A 19,901-nucleotide genomic window follows, 5' to 3' on the forward strand; every position below is an offset into this window, starting at 1 on the left:
GGCGATTACGCTTACAATGCCGAACCAACTAATACCAGCTGCAGTTAATCATGAGGGAAGAAGAAATGCAATGGCAAAGCGAAGCCTCCAGAGAGCAATGTCAAAATCATTTTTAAGCGGACAATTTCAAGCATTTACAATTCCTTCACCCAAAATTCAACGACTTTTCAAAAGTTGAAAACACAAAATTAAAATTCAAGCCTTTTCAAGGATTTCAAGCACCGGGACGAACCCTGTCATAAATATATCATGTTAATGGGCGCTAGCAAGACCTAAGAATAATCTGAGCAGCCCAAATATCTGTCCTAATTTGCTCACTGGTGCTAGGACTTAATAAGAATTATGATACGATTGACATTGATTATTTATTTAGTTTCCATATTGTATTCTTTTCACATATAAAAAGTTCTTTCTTTTAAGAAAATAGATAATTAGAAAAAAAGCAAAAACACAATAATCTTTAAATATATACATAAAAAAATATTACTTCTACCCAATGTAATCATGTTCTTCCTTTAATGCTTAGTGAGGTAAGGTCTGGATTTTAATTGTATTGTTTTTCGGAGTAAAATTAGAAATTAATTCCTGAAAACATGAAACATAATCTGGTATGGCAGATGTCCAATAACTTGGGAAGTTTTAAGAATGAATTTATGAGAATTGAAATGGTAAAAAAATAGGATTATTGTTAGCGTATAAAAATAAAAGTGGCACAAATAAAATCCATATACAATTTCCTCACATTTTGCTCATTTTATATACTATTTTCACATTTTCAGCTGAACATCATACTTAAATCATAGGAAAATGAGAAAAAATAACACTTGATTTGGACATTATTATGTATTAATAAAGCAATAAGTTTTCAGTAACTATTTTTACATCCAGGGAATAATCTGATTTCTGGAGCAATTCTTATGACTCATTTACAGTGTACTGTGCTTGGTTCCTCTGTGATCCAAAAGTGGGCTCCATTGCTGGGTCCCATCCGTTTACAATATATGCTTGTATGTGGCTAGCCTAAAGTTAAGAATTACCCTACATGTTGATGGATCCAACTGTGATATGTTTGCCAAAGGGGCACAAATCTGATAGAATTACCCTTAAGAAATCAACATTTATTTAGGGGCTGAGTCTCTGCATTACAAGTGTTTTGGGTATACAAATATCCCTGCGTGTTGCGTATACCTTTTCTTTTTTTTCTTATACCAAAGACATATCACAGTGGGAGGTGGCTAGAACACACTCACATTCACTATACATTCCTTCTACTTAGCTCTGCCCAACCTGAAACAACATTAGGCCCACAAATTAACAAGAGGTTAGTTGCTGTGCCGTACAACCCTTCATCAGCAGAGGCCCGACAGCATACAAGGGCTTACCTCCTCCTCATCATATGATTTGACCACACCTCGTCCATACTGAACCCCCACCAGCACACCCCGCTGGCCCCAGCAAGCCACCCATGAGCCCAGGTTAGTCAGTTTGAGCTACCTCGATATCAGTCATTCTTAACTATCCTTCGCCATTCGCAACCATGCCTAGAACACAGTTTTGCGTCCATTAAATTAAACGACATCCAGAGCACGTTTCACCCTATTCATCAAGCCATATTTAGGCCTTCCTTTCTAACTGCCGTGACTTGTTCTCAAAAACTGCTCTGAAAATTGACAAATGTAACATCACACAGAGTGACTCAGTTAAGATTTTGGGTATCATATTTGACCCCGATCTGTCCTTTCAAACACACGTGAAGAATATTACTAGAACAGCTTTCTTTCATCTTCGCAACATTGCTAAAATTCGTCCTATGCTGTCCAAGTTAGATGCAGAGATTATAATTCACTTGTTTGTTACTTCCCGTCTCGATTACTGTGATGCACTACTCTCCGGCTTCCCAGAGTCCAAAATCAAGAGCCTTCAGCTGGTGCAAAATGCTGCAGCGAGGCTTTTAACTAAGACAAGAAAGTTTGTTAACATTACCCCGAATTTAGCTAACCTGCATTGGCTCCCTGTTAGCTTAAGATGTGAATTTAAGGTTCTGTTGGTAGTATACAAATTCATGCATGGACTTGCTCCCTCATATCTTTCTGATTTAATTTTGCCCTATGTTCCGGTCTGAAGCGTCCGCTCTGAAAACGCTGGTCTACTAGTGATCCCAAGAGCCAAGAAGAGATCCGCAGGTTCGAGAGCATTCTCCATCCGGGCCCTGGTGCTGAGATTCGGTCTGCAACCTCAGTGGAAATGTTTAACTCTAAGCCTAAAACACACTTCTACTCTATAGCATATGAACAATCTACATTTTATGTTGATAACATGTGTATTAATTGCCCTCATGAAGGTTTTAGATGAGGGATGGTGTCATAATAGTCTGTAGTTTGCAATAGTCTTTGATCTGTGCAGCCCTTTGGGACTCTTTGTGATTAAGGGCTATACAGATAAACATGACTTGACTTGACTTTCATTATATTTCCCACAACTTCTGCACTACATACTCTCTTAGTCAAGACCTCAATCGTATTCTCTTGTTGTTAACATGGATTTAAATAATAGAAATACTGGCAATATTAAGTTTAGAATCCGATTATTGTCCGTATGTAAACGCAGTGAAGGCTTTGAGCTGATGACAGAACCCTTAAACTTGAGGCTCGAATGCCAACCACGATGAACCTGAAGACAACAGAAGAACTCTTATGATGATCGTTTTAGGACAAGGAACGGTCATGAAGTAGTGCTTGATTCATTACAAGGCCACGTCGAGTGTGCTTTGAGGTGTGTACATATCGGGCCACCGCCACCAGCAGCCCCAGTCCAATGTCACACTTCAAGCTCGCCCCATTCATCATCTCTCCCAGACCGTGAATGAGTATAAACGCAAACATACGCACTTTTAAAAGATTAACAACGATAGCGGCATGTGCACTTCACGTCAGAGTCATGTGACCTTCGGCAGACTGTTATCATTTTAGGGAATAACAGAGATTGATACAATCTAGCGCATGAGTAGATATTAAAGCGGCCAAAACGAATCATGGCGTACCCTACCTCTCATAAAACACCATGCCGCGACTCCTTCCGCCTGCCTTGTCTTGACTTATTAGAAAATCCTGACGGAATAAGAAGCACGCAAGGCCAAAGGAAGCATTACGAGAAAGGAGCCCGGGCTGTTGGGCCGAAGATGTGCCTGAAATTAGAACGTGGGCCTGTGTGCCTCTATCTTTAACTATCAAATGAGAAGGCTCCACATTCTTGTGCAGCTTTGCTGGTGCTCCGGTTGCAAGACCCTAAACCTCGTTGCTGGCACGAGCCCAGCACACATTACTCGCCTGTACCCTCCAACCTCAACCCTCCACCCCTCCTTGTCTGTTCTACTGTCACACTGGCAAGCATTGGAAAATAAATGCCCTTAAAAGAGAAACCATTGCATACATACCATTAACCACCGACAGCCTTGGGGAATAAAACCTTGCCAAGGGACCTGGCTAAGAATGCACATTCCAAATTTTTCTAAACCAGGGTAAATAGAGACATTCATGTTTTATATACTTTATAAATAATATGCAAAAAATAATAGAATTAAAATTATTTCAACAAAAAAAACACAATTATATAATATATACACAAACTGTATAGGAAATACTGTAGTAATATCATCAATAAAATAAAATAAAAGAATAATAACAATAATAATATTTTAAACATATAATCGTGGAATCCACTAAAATGACTTCCAGAATCGTGCTTAAGGTAAAAAATAAAATTAGAAAATAATATTTTTTTGACTATAAGTCCCCTTGAGTATGAAAACATTAAATACATTTGATATCACATTTGATCCGTCACGGTTGCCCATGGCGCCCAATTGGCCATGCCCATTTGGCGCCAGCTGCGGCTCTTTGACGGATTGGCTTCCCTCCTATTTAACCACAGTGCTCTCACTCTCCCTTTGTCAGTCCGTCAACGAACCTGACATGTGTTTTGATTCTGTCTGGTTTCCTGCTTGTTTTTCCTGTCCAGTATCGTTCCCGTCTATTTTTGTCCAGTATCGTTCCAGGCTATTTTGTTCTGTTTGTTATCGGACTCCAGTCTCAAGTGCCTGATATCAATCCCGTCTGTCCCGTCCTGTCTGGTATCAACCCCATCTGTCCGATATCTGCTCATGCAATTGGTATCGATCTCGTCGACCTCTGGTGTCCTGTCACTCCACGCCAGACTGCTGCCTTACGTCTTCCGCCCAACGATCGCCGAATCACTGGCGTTTGGGTTATTGTGCAAGACTGCCCCATTTCCCGTAAAATAAAGCTTGTGTGAGAAACGTCACGCATCTGGGTCCTCCTCCTGTTCCTGTTCTTGACATAATCAAAATATTATTGAGACACCACTCTTGCGTGATTATTGATGCCAGGTACTGATACCATGGGTAAATAAAATCCCCACCCCTCTACATGAAACTGTCTTAAATGTTTAAATAAATACCTGGTATTCAGAAAAAAATCACGAAAAATAATACTCTCTTTAAGGTACATTGTGTAAAAATTGACCACTAGAGGGCTCTGTATTGTAGAGTTGACAAAACTACTCTTGAATGACGGTAAACCGGCAGCTGAATCATATCCCGGCCCCCCAAAAAATGCTTGGAAGGCTGTATTAATTCTAATAAAAATGTATACAAGATATTATTTGGGTTTTTAAAACAAAATACTTGGATCCCTTGCTTATCGCTATGCATGAGTGCATTTCATTTTAGGCGGAAATAACAAAACTGCCTGTCCCTGCTTGAAACAATAGGCAATTGGGAATAATGGAATGCAGGGTGAGTGCAGTTCCCTTTTTGGTGGTCAGAACAGCAAAAAATTGGTCAATCCCAACGAAAATGCACCCTGCTGGATTCTGCTCTCAGCAATATACAATCGGGAATAGTGGATCGCTGGTTATTTTACAACCTGCGATGCCGTGAAGTACAAAAGTGAGTGGTTCTTCTCTAATTGTTTTCTAATTCTCGATACACAAACCACATACTTCAAGTTTATTTGTGTACACAAGTGATTTTTGTCCTCTGTAGTGAGTAGGTTTACATCACTGTGAGACATTTCTGTACACAAACATACTTTCTTGAGTTTCAGTCTACTGCGTCCTGAGGCACCGGCAGCTGTTAACACCAATTGGTCGGGAGTTGTTTTTTGCACCATGATACTATAAACTACAGTAGCTTCTCTCACTTTTAGCTAAAGGGAGATGCTTTATCTTCCTTTTGCTACCTGATCACTAGCTGTCAGTGTGTTAGAAACATTGTTGGGTACACTACTTAAAAAAGTAATTAGTTATAGTTACTACTTCTTCCAAAAAGTAACCAAGTTAGCAATGGAATTAATCTGTAGTAAAATCAACTAGTAGTAGCTATTTTCGTAACTTCAAAAATATATTGTTGTATATCAAATAATTTGAAAATTTCCAAGCAGTATTTGAGCCAGTTGAATAGAGAAGAACAGACAGGTGTTTTGGAACCTTGTAGTATTTATCTAACCTCACCAGCAACAGATTTATCCAAATTTAAAGTGCAACTAAAATAAAAAGTAAACCGTATAGTAAAATAACAATCAGCAGTAAAAAAGAGAAAGTGAATTTAATAAAGTCTAACTCTCACAACCTGAGAACACTGGTCAAGTAGACATACCCTAGTGTACTATTTTGTTTAAAACAAATTTCAATTCTAAAACAATCTAAAATCAGTTTCACTCTCTAGAATAAATCCCAATCTCTAGTCAGACAACTGCTCAAGTAGACATATGCTACTGTACTTGAAATATTCTTAAACAACAAGAGTAAACAGTTGAACAATATCAAGTGTGTTCAACACTGTGGTGTAGAATAAATAAATCAAACTCCTAGGACTTATCATCCTTACGCAGAAGAAGAGACAAAGTAATGAACCCCTTTAGATTGTAAGTAATGATAACAGCGTTGTAAGAATTAGTTAGTTAGATCACCCCGTTACCGAAAAAGAACGTCGTTAGGTAATGGGGTTATTTATATCAGCGTTATTCCCAACACTGCTGGGAACATGAGAGGCTGTTAAAAGCAGGTAGTGTGCAGGTGTCTGAGTAAAAGAAATGGTGGGAAAATACAATCTAATGGGATAGGAAGTATAGTAGTACTTGAAATTATATGTACCAAGTCTTAAAATGGCATTTAGTGTGTCAAATCAAGAGTTAAGAAGCACAATCCTCATATCCATCTTCAAGGGCGGCAATTTTGGAAGTCTGTTCGCAAGGAATGATGACATTGCTTTTTCTCTAACCTCAAATACCAATCAAGGCTGTGTTTAGAAAGCGAGTACTGTGGTTGCCCGATAGGCAGGCCCTTGGCATACTTTGCTTTAAATTGTCTCATCTCATCTCATTAGCCGTACCGCTTATCCTCAGTAGGGTCGCGGGGGCTTTAAATTGTATTTATTTATTTTTAGGAGCTCAGTGTCTCTGATCCAAGATCATTACTCATAACAACCTATTTCTTTTTTTTCTTCTTCTTCAATGTCGTCAACCCTGAATATCAAGTTTCAAAATAGCCGCCACCAGGTTATATAACCAAGTGTATTTTTCTTCTTATTTGTCATTTTACAAAAAAAATAAAAAACTAGACAATTCCCGAGGCAATAATGAGAGTCGGGATGGATTTGTAAGATAATGGGAGAAAACGTGTAGCGTTGAGTTCTTTGCATTTAAATGTTAGCATAAAGTTTTTAAACTCATTGAGATGCATCTGTAATTTTTAACTTGGTTGGGTGGTGGGACCCCATTGATTCGAATACTAAGAAAAAAAATGTGATCTATGATATCAATGTTATTTTTTATAAAAGAAAAACCATCGGTCTAGAAATTGGCATTTCTTTCACATAGTGGAATTGATACCTAAGCACGGCGGCGCGGTGGTTAGCGCGTGTGCGGCACAGTTCTAAGGTCATTGGTTCAAATCCAGCTACCAACCTTCCTGTGCGGAGTTTGCATGTTCTCCTCATGCTTGCGTGGGTTTCCTCTTGGCACTCCGGTTTCCTCCCACATTCCAAAAAGGTTAATTGGCCGGTCAAAATTGTCCCTAGATGTGAATGTGTTGTTCTCTGTGTGCCCTGCGACTGGCTGGCAACCAGTTCAGGGTGTCCCCTGCCCACTGCCCGACGATGGCTGGGATGGGCTCCAGCACCCCCACGACCCTACTGAGGATCCACGGCACCCACTGTACCTCACTTAATTTGTGCTCAACGTGGACGTGCGAAACCTAACATGGTCATTTACTCACCGTTTAAAGCCAGGTAATGGATTTATGGGTCTCCGCCATTTTTGTCTGTCATCTTTCTACTGGCTGTGGCACTTGTTTTAATTTACATTGAACAACAGTGCCATCTAGTGGTCAGATTTTAGACACTGGGACTTTAGGAATGGATGTGGAGAACTTTTACCACAATCTAATATGATTGTTGGATAAAGAGCTTTATTGACGCACAAAGACTCTTGCTTCAAAGTAAAGCAGCTGTAGACTGAATAATTAGACTGGAGTACAGATTATTTTTTTGTTTGAATTTGAAAATGTGGTGGATTTGTTTTATTAAATTGGTGGGCGTTTTTAATGAAAAAAAAACAGTAGTCTTAAGCGTAAAGCGGTAGTATTGGTGAGTAATCTACAAGAGTCAGTATCACAAAACCATACCTGTCAACCTGTACGTTTCTGCCGTTCAATGTCTGTTTATTATGCATTTTAAGACGTGTACGACGTATGAGAAAATCCTTACGGAAAAACGCCAATTTGTCAATTATGGGTACCATCCGATATACACCGACTATCACGAAACGGCAAATCAATCAAGTCAACTGAGTTCGAGTTGTGTAGTGAAAGGAAGTCCGTCTCTTTTGAGAGAACCGGCTTTTTCGGCTCAACTCATTAAAGAGAGCCGGCTCTCAAACGGCTCACTTGCTTTGATGCATTATTTTACAAATTATTATGTTGTATAAAGAAGTTAAGAAAAAAAAGGAAGTATAAAAGGAGAAATTGAAAAAAGACAGGTTTGTGGTAATCCCTTTAATCAGTATATTACTAACAATAAGTTTATGCAGAAAATGAATTAATAATTAGAACAAGAAAATGTATTATTCTACTTAATTATATTTGCATGTATTTTTTCCTTCTACAGTGAACGTCCAAGCTACTTAATTTTGGAACTTTTTTTTATAATAAACCTCATTCATGTCGAGCAACTCAGGATCTCACAACAAAATGTTGATTAACAATATACATGATATAACTAAACACATGTAAAATATAACATGTTTAAGTACATAAATAAACACGTGTGAAAAAAAAGATGTAAGATTATTTTGTATTTTGTAAGGGAAAATACGACAGTTTGTAAGGGCATGGAGCCGTGGAGGTTGACGGGTATGCAAAACCAAAAACGCCAAAACAGCAAAAGTAAATAAAAAAAAACATCTTTTGATTCCACCCTGCATATTTCCAGTCCAAGCCACAAAAGTTTGGCAAAGCCTGCTTAGAGGTCACCCCAGTGCACACAATCACTTAATTTGTGCTCAACGTGGAGGTGCAAGCAAGGGACAAAACCTGACATGGTCATTTACCTCACCGCTTAAAGCCAAATAACTAACCGCTCGCCTGCCCACGGAGGAAAAAAACTCCATGTCAAGCATCCACGGAACCCACAAGGTAAAAAGGCAGCGAAACAGAAAAGCAACAGGCGCCTACTCGAATGCTCAGCATGCATCCTGCAGGAGACACCTGTGTGGAACACTAAACGCACCATTCGGATGTTTTCATCATTGCAGAAGTGTCAGTTACACGGCGTGGGGTCTGCCACGCAAAAATCCTAAGGTTGCAATTTGATTGCAGCTGCATTGCCACTTACCACAATGTATCCCGAGACATGTCACGCCACGTCGTCCCTCCGGGAATTGCACCGCCGACGCAACCGGAGCATACCTCGCAACCCGCTAACAGGCTTCCTTCGTAGCCAGTGGACGCATCTCTAAAAGCGCCCGTCGGTCTTGTTGTACTCGCTGTGCTGTTGTAAGGAATATTCGTGCTTTGCAAAGCGCGCACACGCGCGAGGGTGGCCTTTGCGAGATGACGTAATGCGGAATCTCGTCACTCGCGCTAGCGTGCGTCCTCTTATTTTCCCAAATGCAGGATGATTTAAGTTTGGGTTTTAAACGGGGGATATTTGCATTCTGTATGTCCGAATTCTTTTGTAAAATACCCGATGATGACTCTGAAAAGTTTGATTTAATTGTCCGCTAGGAGACCGTGGACAATGACGTAATGCGTTCAATCGCCGCACACACGAAGCCTGGGAGAGTTTTTATTTTTTTTATTTTTACCAGTGAGAGGTGTTGGTTGATCAGAAAATATCAATAAATAAAAAGGCTGACCTGGGTAGATTACATCAATTATTACCCACAGCGGGAATGTTTCTTTTAAATAAGTTTACAATAAATACATACCTGTCAACCTCCACAGCTCCATGCCCTTTCAAAATGCAAAAATTCTTCCACCATATTATTTTTCAAACGTGTTTATTTATGTAGTTTAATATGTTATATTGTACACGTGTTTTGTTATATCATTTATATTGTTAATTAACATTTTGTTGTGAGATACTGAGTTGCTCGACATGAATGAGGTTTATTATAAAAAAGTTCAAAAATTAAGTAACTTGGATGTTCACTGTATAAGGAAAAAATACATGCAAATATAATTAAGTAGAATAATACATTTTCTTATTCAAATTATTAATTCATTTTCTGCATAAAATTATTGTTAGTAATATACTGATCCAAGGGATTACCACAAACCTGTCTTTTTTCATTTTTTCCTTTTATACTTCCTTTTTCTTAACTTCTTTATACAACATCTCATCTCATTACCTGCACCGCTTATCCTCAGTAGGGTCGCGGGGGTGCTAGAGCCCATCCCAGCAATCATCGGGCAGTGGGCAGGGGACACCCTGAACTGTTTGCCAGACAATCGCAGAGCACACAGGGACAGACAACTCGCTCGCTCATTCACACCTAGGGACAATTTGGACCGGCCATCTCTCATCTCATCTCATCTCATTAGCCGTACCGCTTATCCTCATTAGGGTCGCGGGGAGGCTGGAGCCCATCCCAGCCATCTCCAGGCAGTGGGCAGGGGACACCCTGAACTGGTTGCCAGCCAATCGCAGGGCACACAGGGACAGACAACTCATTCGCTCATTCACACCTATGGACAATTTGGACCGGCCAATTCACCTGAAATGCATGTTTTTGGAACGTGGGAGGAAACCGGAGTGCCCGGAGGAAACCCACGCAAGCACGGGGAGAACATACAAACTCCGCACAGGAAGTCAGGTAGCTGGATTTGAACCCACACAGGAGGTTCCCAAAACCTTAGAACTGTGCCGCACACGCGCTAACCACTGCGCCGCCGTGCTGCCTTTTTGTACAACATAATAATTCGTAATACAATGCATCAAAGCAAGTGAGCCGTTTGAGAGCCGGCTCTCTTTAATGAGTTGAGCCGAAAAAGCCGGTTCTCTAAAAAGAGACAGACATCCCTCCACTACACAAACTACCACATGAAATCCGAGGTGGCAGACGCATGCGCACAGTAGCTTCAAACCGCTCGCTTCGTTTGCATCGAAAAAAATAGATAGAGGCTAACGCGGCAAACTTGTTTGATTTGATTGATTTGCCGTTTCGTGATCGTCGGCGTATACCGGATGGTACCTATAATTGACAAATTTACATTTTCCGTACAGGTTTTCTCGTACGTCGTGCACGTCTTAAAATGCATAATAAACGTACTTTTTACGGCAAAAACCTACAGGTTGACAGGTATGAATAAATAAAACCTTTCAAATTGGGACATTGCCGGCTTCCGATGTTCCAATGAAGCATTAAGAGAGACTCTTCTCACCCTGTTTCAATGACGAACAGGCTCAAAGACAAGTTTCTTCTTCGGACCGTTCACCACCCTAAAAAGCGTGCAAAACTGTGAAGCTACCGTATATCTTGCGACTTGTTTGTCAATTTATGTTGCTAATGTTATTGCATCACTTTTCACCGCACTGTTATTACTATGCACTATTTTTTTATTCGACTATTATTATACCTTGGGCCAGTCACTATTCTATTCTATTCTATTCTATTCTATTCTATTCTATTCTATTCTATTCTATTCTGTTCTATCCTGTTCTATCCTGTTCTATCCTCTTCAATTCTATTCTATACTATTCTAAGCTTGTCATGATTACCGATTGAAATCACCTGCACCCGCTCATTTGGCGCCAACTGCTGCGGGCTCTGATTGGCTCGCTGTCCCTATTTAAACCCAGTCCTGTCAATCCCCTGTTGCCAGTCTGCTGCCAACCTCTGTTGATACAAGGCAAGCCTTTTTGACCCGGACTTCCGCCTGTCCCGTTTTTGCACCATTTTTCCACCTGCCTGTTCCTGATCTCCCTGATTGTCTCCAGGTACCACCTGTTCTGATCCCGACCTCGTCTACTCTCCCGTCCCGGCTTATGACCCGTTTCTGACCTTGACCACGTTTTTGCTCTCCTGTCCCGGCTGTCGACCTGTTTTCCGTCCCTGACACTGCAATCGCCCGCTACGGAAGATCCACTTCCGTATTCGGACCTCGATCCCATTGCGAGAGCGACTTGCTTCCTGCGTCCAGTGAGCATCGGATCGCGGGTGCTGTCCTTCGTTTTTCTATTCAATAAACTTGTGCGAAACATTATGCTATTGGGTCTACCCTTTGTGCTGTTCGTGACTATTCTATTCTAGTTTATTCTATTCTATTCTATTCTATTCTATTCTATTCTATTCTATTCCACTCTATTCTATTCTATTCTATTCTATTTGATTTGACATTTACAATATAAAAATGTAAATCTACCAACACTACCACTCCATGCTTTAGACTAACACTTTTCTCCCCTTTAACACGCCAACCACTTTTTCAAATTTAGACAAAATAAAAAAAATCTGACCTAGAGGCTGCTTTATTTTGAAGCGAGGCTAAATATTTGTGCTTTTTTTAATATGTAAATAATGCACGTAAAATGGAGTGCACGACAACGTTAATAGCTTTTTATTAACCATAAAAAATAAAGAAGGCAAACATTTTTTTTTAGTAGCCTGTTTAACCTAAAGTTGCTTGTTAGTATTTTCCAACTTTCGAAAAGGTTCTGAACGCCTCAGGACCCTGGAGCGCAGCTCATTGTTGCTTAGCAACCACTGCAGAAACGATTGACAGCGCTTTGGTTGATTCACGTGAAACTTTGAAAAAGAGACAACTCATCCACCTGGCCTGCACTTACACTCGAAAAGGTACCAGTGGGCCACCTAGCAATATCTACTGGTCACTTCTAACTTAAATAATGTTTACTTTAACTTTGTACCGCCACACCGACTGTACAAACCCCGCTGAGCTCATTAATTTGTCATAAACTTAGTTAATTAAGGTAAGTGACACTGCAATATCCCGAGAGAGGTGAAGGTATCAATTTATGCTAGCGTTAGCTTACGTGTGTAGATGAAAACACGAAGTTGTTTTTATGAATGTTATAATTATGTAAAAATGAATGTAATTTAAACATATTTTTCACTGGTGGAGCGTTTGACCATCAAAGGCATGACGTTATCGAGACCCCCAAGTTCCCCTTCAGGAGGGCGATATTCTGCTTTTAAACAAGGTGAAATTTAAATCGAATACAGTACAGTATAAAGTACGCAAATTCAACATTTTTCGACAGCTACATACAGTACCTACATTAAATCTTGTATATTATTGTTGTTTGAGTGAATGCCCTTTTCTACTCGTTACATTTGATACCACACAAACTTCCTTGTATCAACCCAATTAATATCAGCTTCCGAATTGCCCTGAAAAACGGAAACAATGAATGTAGACCCAAAAGAAGATTTCATCGAAGTATTTATTGACAGAAAAATAATCAAAGGCTCCACTATGCATCTCTGCTACATAGTAAATAACAGTAATAATCGTAATAACAATACATTGTACTTCGAACCGCCTTTCAGGACACCCAAGGTCGCTGTACATATAGTAAGACACAACAATAAAAGCCTTACTAGATCTAAATGAACAAAACATAAAAGTGGGCCGACATAGTCTATGGTGGAATACTACTCTGTTTTACTGAACAAAACATGAAAGCGTGAGGACACATGGAACATACGCAAGTATAGTCAACCACATAATGATTCAACACGGTGGACCCAGACGCGTAACATTTTCACACAAACTTTATTTTACGGAAATGGAGCAGTCATACGCGTGAACACAAACGCCAGTGATTCGGCGATCACTGGGCGGTAGAAGTGAGACAGAGAAGTTAGGCGTGGGAAAACAGGAAGCCAGAGGCGGACGGGATCTATACCAGATACTGGATACACGAGCAAGATACCGGACAGGACGGGACAGACTCGATCGATACCGGATACACAAACAACATACGGGACAGGACGAGACAGATACATGATACTGGAGCAAGATACCGGGAAGGACGGGACAGACGGAATCAATACCGGATACTGGAGCAAGATAGCGGACAGGATGGGACAGCCGGGATCAATACCGGATACTGGATACACGAGCAAGATACCGGACAGGACGGAACAGACGGGATCGATACCGAATACACAAGCAGGATACCGGACAGAGTCAAAATACACCTCTTGCAAGTGCAGAGGTTTGTTGACGGACTGACAAGGAGTGAATGGGAGAACTGAGTTTAAAAAGGAGGGGATCCAATCAGGCAACAAGCAGCAGCTGGCGCCAAACAAGCGGGCCCAGGTGAGGGCAATGGGCAATCGTGACACACTGTAACAGAACAAAATCATGAAATGAAGACGATGAAGGACATGTTGCAACACTAAAACAATTCTACCTGAACAAAAACATGAACTAAAGTCAACGCAGAATATGTTGGGTCAATAATTACGTCTAAGTAAACACAAGATGAAAGTTAGATGTGGCAGGACATAAACTCAAACGTTGACAGAACTATAACATGAGGGCCATGACAGCGAGAACATGAAAACTTACAAATTTACCTGATGATGCATAATGGCAAACAGCAATCAGGAGAGACATAGTTACCAGAAGGAAACTGGGTAGGCTACAGGGAGAAACCATAATCCTATAAAGCTGCAGAAGTCCACTTGATGTTGCCAAAGCCAGGTGCCTTTCACAAACGCTCTACTGTCCTTGTATTTCTTTCCCTCTCTCACTCTCTCTCTCCTCCTCCCTCTTTCTCTTACTTTTTTCCTCTTTGTCTCTTTCTTTCTCTGTGTCTTTTTACCCTCTTTTGCTCTCGCTTCCTTTTTTCCTTCTGTCTCCCTCTCTCTTGCTTTCCTCTTCTCTCTTTCTCTCCCTCTCTTTTCTCTCCTCCCTTTCTCCCTTTCTATTTCACTATGAAATTCGTTCTTTCTCCCTCTTTCTTTCCCCCTCTCTCACTATTTCTCTTTTTATTTCTTTTGTTTCTTACATTCTCTCTTTTTCTCTATTTCTCCCTTTCTCTCTTTCTTTGTCCCACTTTCTTTTTTTCTCTCCCTTTCTTTCTCTTATTTCTTCCTCTCTTTTTTTTCTTTCTCTCTAATCTACTAATCTGCCCCCCGAGATAATGTTTGTTCTATCAAGTGGCCCCAGAGTTAAAATTAATTTGAAATCCCTATATTTATGGTCATCTCGAACAGCAACAATGGTTGATTCTGCAGCATGTTTTCTTTGCCCTGTCTTCTGCTGACATTAGTTTATTAGTATTAGTATTAGTATTATATGTTTTTTATGGACTAGCGATCATTGACCTCTAGACAACAGGGAAGCTGAGTAATAAAGTTGTCTCATTTACTAGATCGTTTAACCTTATGTTTCACTTGCGCGTAGTCTTTATTTGCTAAAAAGATCAACAACAATCCTCTTTAAAAGGTTTCATACTGTTCATTTTTTTTCAAATGCCATGAAATCTGACCCTGCCCAAAGGCAATTTTGTGCCCATACGGTGCAGTATATGAACCCCCTGGCATTTATATGGTTACAGTATGTGACCATCCTTCAAAGGGCAACTATATACAATGTGGCCCACGATAAAATTGAGTTTGACACCATTGTTTTATACTTTGATACTACTTTGTGTTTTCCCTTTTCCAAAAGTTTATAGAACTTTTTGTAGTGGATGGAATTTATTTAAATGAAGGGAAAGCAGCATCATGAAAAGGGTTTTTCATATTTTTTCCTTCTCCTGTGTGTGTAGTTCTGATACCCAACTACGACCTGTTTTTGATCCCGCCCACGTTTTTTGCTCTCCTGTCTCGGCTATCGACCTGTTTTTTCCGTCATTGACACCGCCATCTCCTGCTCCGGAAGATCCACTTCCGTATTCGGATCTTAAACACATTGTGTGAGCGGCTTGCTTCCTGTGTCCAGTGAGCACCGGAACACGCACATCCTCTTTCTATCAAAAAACTTGTGGTTAACGCTACGCATTTGGGTCCTGATTCCGTTCTGGTTGCGACATAAGAGCTGTACAGATAAATGTGACTTGACTATGTGAAGCCAATGAACAAACCCCTTTAACAGGCTCGAACATTTGCCTGAAAAATAAAAATACTATATAAACGTGTATCACTCCCCACCCCACACACACAAAAACAAATCTATACTTTCAAATATTTAATGCACAATACAAATCACTGAACTAGCTAGACCGTGAAAACTAAATGGTGTTATATTAAGGCTTCATTGTATATGTGTAAGACCAGGTCTTTAAAAAATGCAATATAATTTAAATATTAATAATTAATTATATAATAAACGCACCTATTTCCCTGTACCAACTCACGAGCAGATTATTTGTATATAAAAAGACAAAAAAAGTAATCTGCTGGAGTCTGTTACCCAAGGTATGCTTCCGCGTGTTTGGCATAAATTAAATTACGGACTTGACATACGCCGTGTCTCAGGTGGTCTCCATATTGAACATTAGTGAAATTGTTCACATAATCCACATTTTTGGAATTTTTTTATTGATATTTGGAAGAATAAATCTTATGATCTTCAACATGAATACTTTTTAATTCTGTTTGCCTTAATCATGCACTTAAATGATCAAATCTAAATATTTATGATTGTAACTATGTTTTCGTTCTGTGTGCATGGTTACAAAGAATGACAATAAAAGTAAATTCTATTCTAAATTCTTTTCTATTTATATTAGTACTGTTAATGACATGTTTAAACTATTAAACGGTTATTATGATGTCGGGGCTGAAGCTGTTTTATCATATACATCTAAAATGTTTTTTTAATTCACATTATTTGTTGTGTATTGATTGTGCACAGTGTATTAGATTGCAATTGATGGGAGGAAAATATTTTATTTTATATTGTTAATCAAATCCACCATTTTAAGCGCAATGTACAGGGCTGTCTTAGAAAAGCAGAAATTTCCTATAAAGTTATTTGTTTTCTGTAATGCAATTAAAAAGAACCAAAATATCATACATTATGAATTCATTACTTATACACTGAAACTTGATATTGTCAAATATGGCTCTCCGCTTACTATCATAATTTTTAATATACTTTTTATTTTCTAAGATTTTGAGACAATATGTTTGAGTTTTGAGCATAATCGGTAATATCAAAACAAAAAAAAATATTTGAAATATTTCAGTTGATTTGTAACGAATACAGAATGTATGACAATTTATAAAGTTGAATTTTGGAAACTAAAGAACTCCATCACATTTATATAATTGTACATTTCTTGAGCAATATAATCCAAACGTCTGCCTTGCTGCACTAATTTGTATGTTTTTACCTCTAGATGGCTCCCTTTCCCCACCTTGGCTTTGCCTGAGTTTTGCTCCTCTCACCCTGACACTTTTAAAACAAAACATGTCAGTCTATACGACCACACTCCCAAGCGAGAGTACAGAGTCACAGAAGACGTTTCACAGCCAAATAATTTTTTGGTAATTACTTTGCAGAGTCAAATTAATCAAATAGAGCAAGTGTTTGTTCCAACTGCATCTGCTGCTTCCTGATGTTCATGCTGCGATGGTTCTACCCTCACGTATATTTCGAGGGGCTTTGTTTTAATAAATAGGGACAACTGTTTGTGATACAAAAACATGTCTGTCTGCTTCACAGATTCCAACGTCAACACTGTGCTCAACAGTCCGTCCAAATTTGAGAAAAGATGGTTACTAAGTCCATGAGCTTCAGAGAAAGGAGGAAGGTATTTGGTGTCTGATGCAGGTACAGTAGATAAGAGTGAACTGACCACAAAACACAGTCAACCTTTTTCTTTTACAAGCCAGGGTATTATAAAGAACGTGCTCACCAGGCTATTGACATGTCAAGGTGATGACTTGCTGCCTTTTTTGCAAGACTCTTTCCTTGTGGAGTAAAAGGTCAGGCTTTCCTCCACAGGTGTCTTAGCGTACATGCCCAGTTGATTGTCACAGGCTTTGCATTGACTTTAATAGGTGACATTTGCTATTTTAAACATAGTTATTGACTTCATTAACGGTGGGGTATGTGATTTGAGGTGTCCTTGAAAAGTTGTCAGTGAAATATTTTCTCCATTAAGTACGTTTTGATAACGCCCAACTTTTAGAACCTGAACAGACGGTGGACCCAAACACGTAACGTTTTCACACGAAGCTTTATTGTACGGAAACGAGGTCGTCATGCGCGGGAACAAACGCCAGCGATTCGGCGATCGCTGGGCAGAAGAAGTGAGACAGAAGTCAGGCGCGGGAAAACAGGAAGCCAGGCGCACACGGGATCGATACTAGAGACTGGATACATGAGCAGATACCGGACAGGACGGGACAGATGGGATCGATACCTGATACCAGATGCACGAGAGAGATACTGGACAGGACGGGACAGCTGAGATCAATATCAGATAGAGGGTGTACGAGCAAGATACGGGACAGACGGGATCGATACCGGATACTGGATACTCGAGCAGGATACCAGACAGGACAGGAATGGCGGGATCGATACCAGATACAGGATGCATGAGCAATATACTGGACAAGATGGGATCAATACCGGGTACTGGATACACAAGCAGGATACCGGACAGGACAGATGGGGTCGATACCGGACACTGGATGAACGAGCAAGATACCAGACAGGATGGGACAGATGGGATCGATACCGCATACAGGTTGCGTGAGCAAGATACCAGACAGGATGGGACAGATGGGGTCAATACCGGATACTAGATACACAAGCAGGATACCGGACCGCGTCAAAATGCATGCCTTGCAAGTGCAGAGGTTTGTTGATGCAAGGAGAACAAGGAGTAAATGAGAGCACTGACTGACTTTAACTAGGAGGGGAGCCAATCAGGCAACTAGCAGCAGCTGGCGCCAAACGAGCGGGCACAGGTGAGGACAATGGACAATCGTGATGTAACTGAGTCTCAAGAGCCCTTACGCTTTATTTTCCACCGCGCCTATCTGCTTTTATCTTACCGAGAAGGGCTGTTCGGTGCAAAACACAATACGTTCGCGAAATGGGGGCTGGAGAGTGACTTCGTGCTGTTTTTCTGTTTTGCATGTAGATGGTGAAAGTAAGAAAATACTTTTTCTCAAGTACAGTCAAAACACCAACCCAAAACCCAAGAAAGATAAAATAAGGAGAGTTTATTTGAGTGCAGCTAAGAAATGCATGGACTTTAAAGCGCATCATGAATGAGCTGACAGAGGCTGCAATGATGACACAAGCCAGGAGATGGCAGCAAAAAGTAACAAAGTTCTAAATTCCGCACAGTTCCTTTAAGCAAAACTCTAAAGCCCCTGTGTTTAATATTTGACTTGTAGGTCAAGACAATTACATTTATTTTACGGAACATGAGCCAGACCTAAAGGAAGCTGACATGAGTGTTTGTCAGTTTGCTGCTACGGGTAACCCCATAAACCAAAAACCTTGTGAAAAGCTGGGCAAAAGAAAAATGGTGCTTTTTGGTCACTTTCAGTCTCCGTAGTTTGAATTCTTCCTTGTGGGTCCAAGCACTCATTTTAGTTGCAATAGACAGCGACTTGTCAAACAAAATGCACAGTCACTTTAATTTTGAAATGTATTAATACATTTTAATTCAATTCTTAGAATCTAAAATTGAGATCTGTTACATGAAATAAGATAGCCATGGTTCAAAAAAGTTTGAGAAATATTAGAATTAGAATTGTCTTTATTGTTATTAATATCAACACTGTGACACATTCTATCCACCGAGATTAGACATGGCACTCCAGGGTACATGATGCAATATAAAAACTTTGAATACGAAAAAAGATAAAAGACTGTTAGGATAATTAGGCAAAAAAGATAATAATTACAGCACTGTGCTTAAAAAATGGCCTAAGGAATAGTACATTGTAACAATAGTGCAATGAACAAGTGCAATAACAAATAATGCAAGATATCATTCACATGGTATCTCTCTCTCCATCTGTCTCCATCTCTCTCTCTAAATATATATCCCACTAGTATAGATATTTTTCACAGAATAAACCCGGCAGTGTCGCAAGATATGTTTTCACACTTTTGTCTATTCGTTTCGGGTTGTGATGTCCCTGGAGAAAAAGATGTTTGCCCTAGTTTTGAGGGACCTTTTGCGCCTACCCGAGGGCAACAGGTCAAGGAGGTGGTGGCCAGGGTGGGAATAGTCTTTTATAATGTTATTGGCTCTTCTACGGTATTGCAAGCCAGCAATGTCTTCTAGACTGGGTAGAGAGCAGATGATGATCTTTTGAGCTTTGTTGATTCCTCTGTTTGTTATCTCTGCCAGCTGTCCAAGCATACCACACAGT

General features: G+C 39.9%; 1 protein-coding gene across 3 annotated transcripts in view; it reads right to left on the bottom strand.

The window, feature by feature from the left end:
- The window catches only part of dtna (dystrobrevin, alpha), a 66,239-nt gene extending 57,137 nt beyond the window's left edge, over positions 1–9,102 (bottom strand). For all 3 annotated transcript variants that reach the window (XM_088347488.1, XM_088347495.1, XM_088347482.1), the window contains exon 1: positions 8,909–9,102. The gene's annotated coding sequence lies outside the window, so the exon portion shown is untranslated. The remainder of the gene's footprint in view (positions 1–8,908) is intronic.
- Between the last annotated feature and the right edge of the window lie 10,799 nt (positions 9,103–19,901).

The sequence above is a fragment of the Urocampus carinirostris genome, chromosome 1 (assembly GCF_059441175.1).
Source record: "Urocampus carinirostris isolate Australia breed hairy pipefish chromosome 1, RoL_Ucar_1.0, whole genome shotgun sequence".
NCBI lineage: Eukaryota > Metazoa > Chordata > Actinopteri > Syngnathiformes > Syngnathidae > Urocampus > Urocampus carinirostris.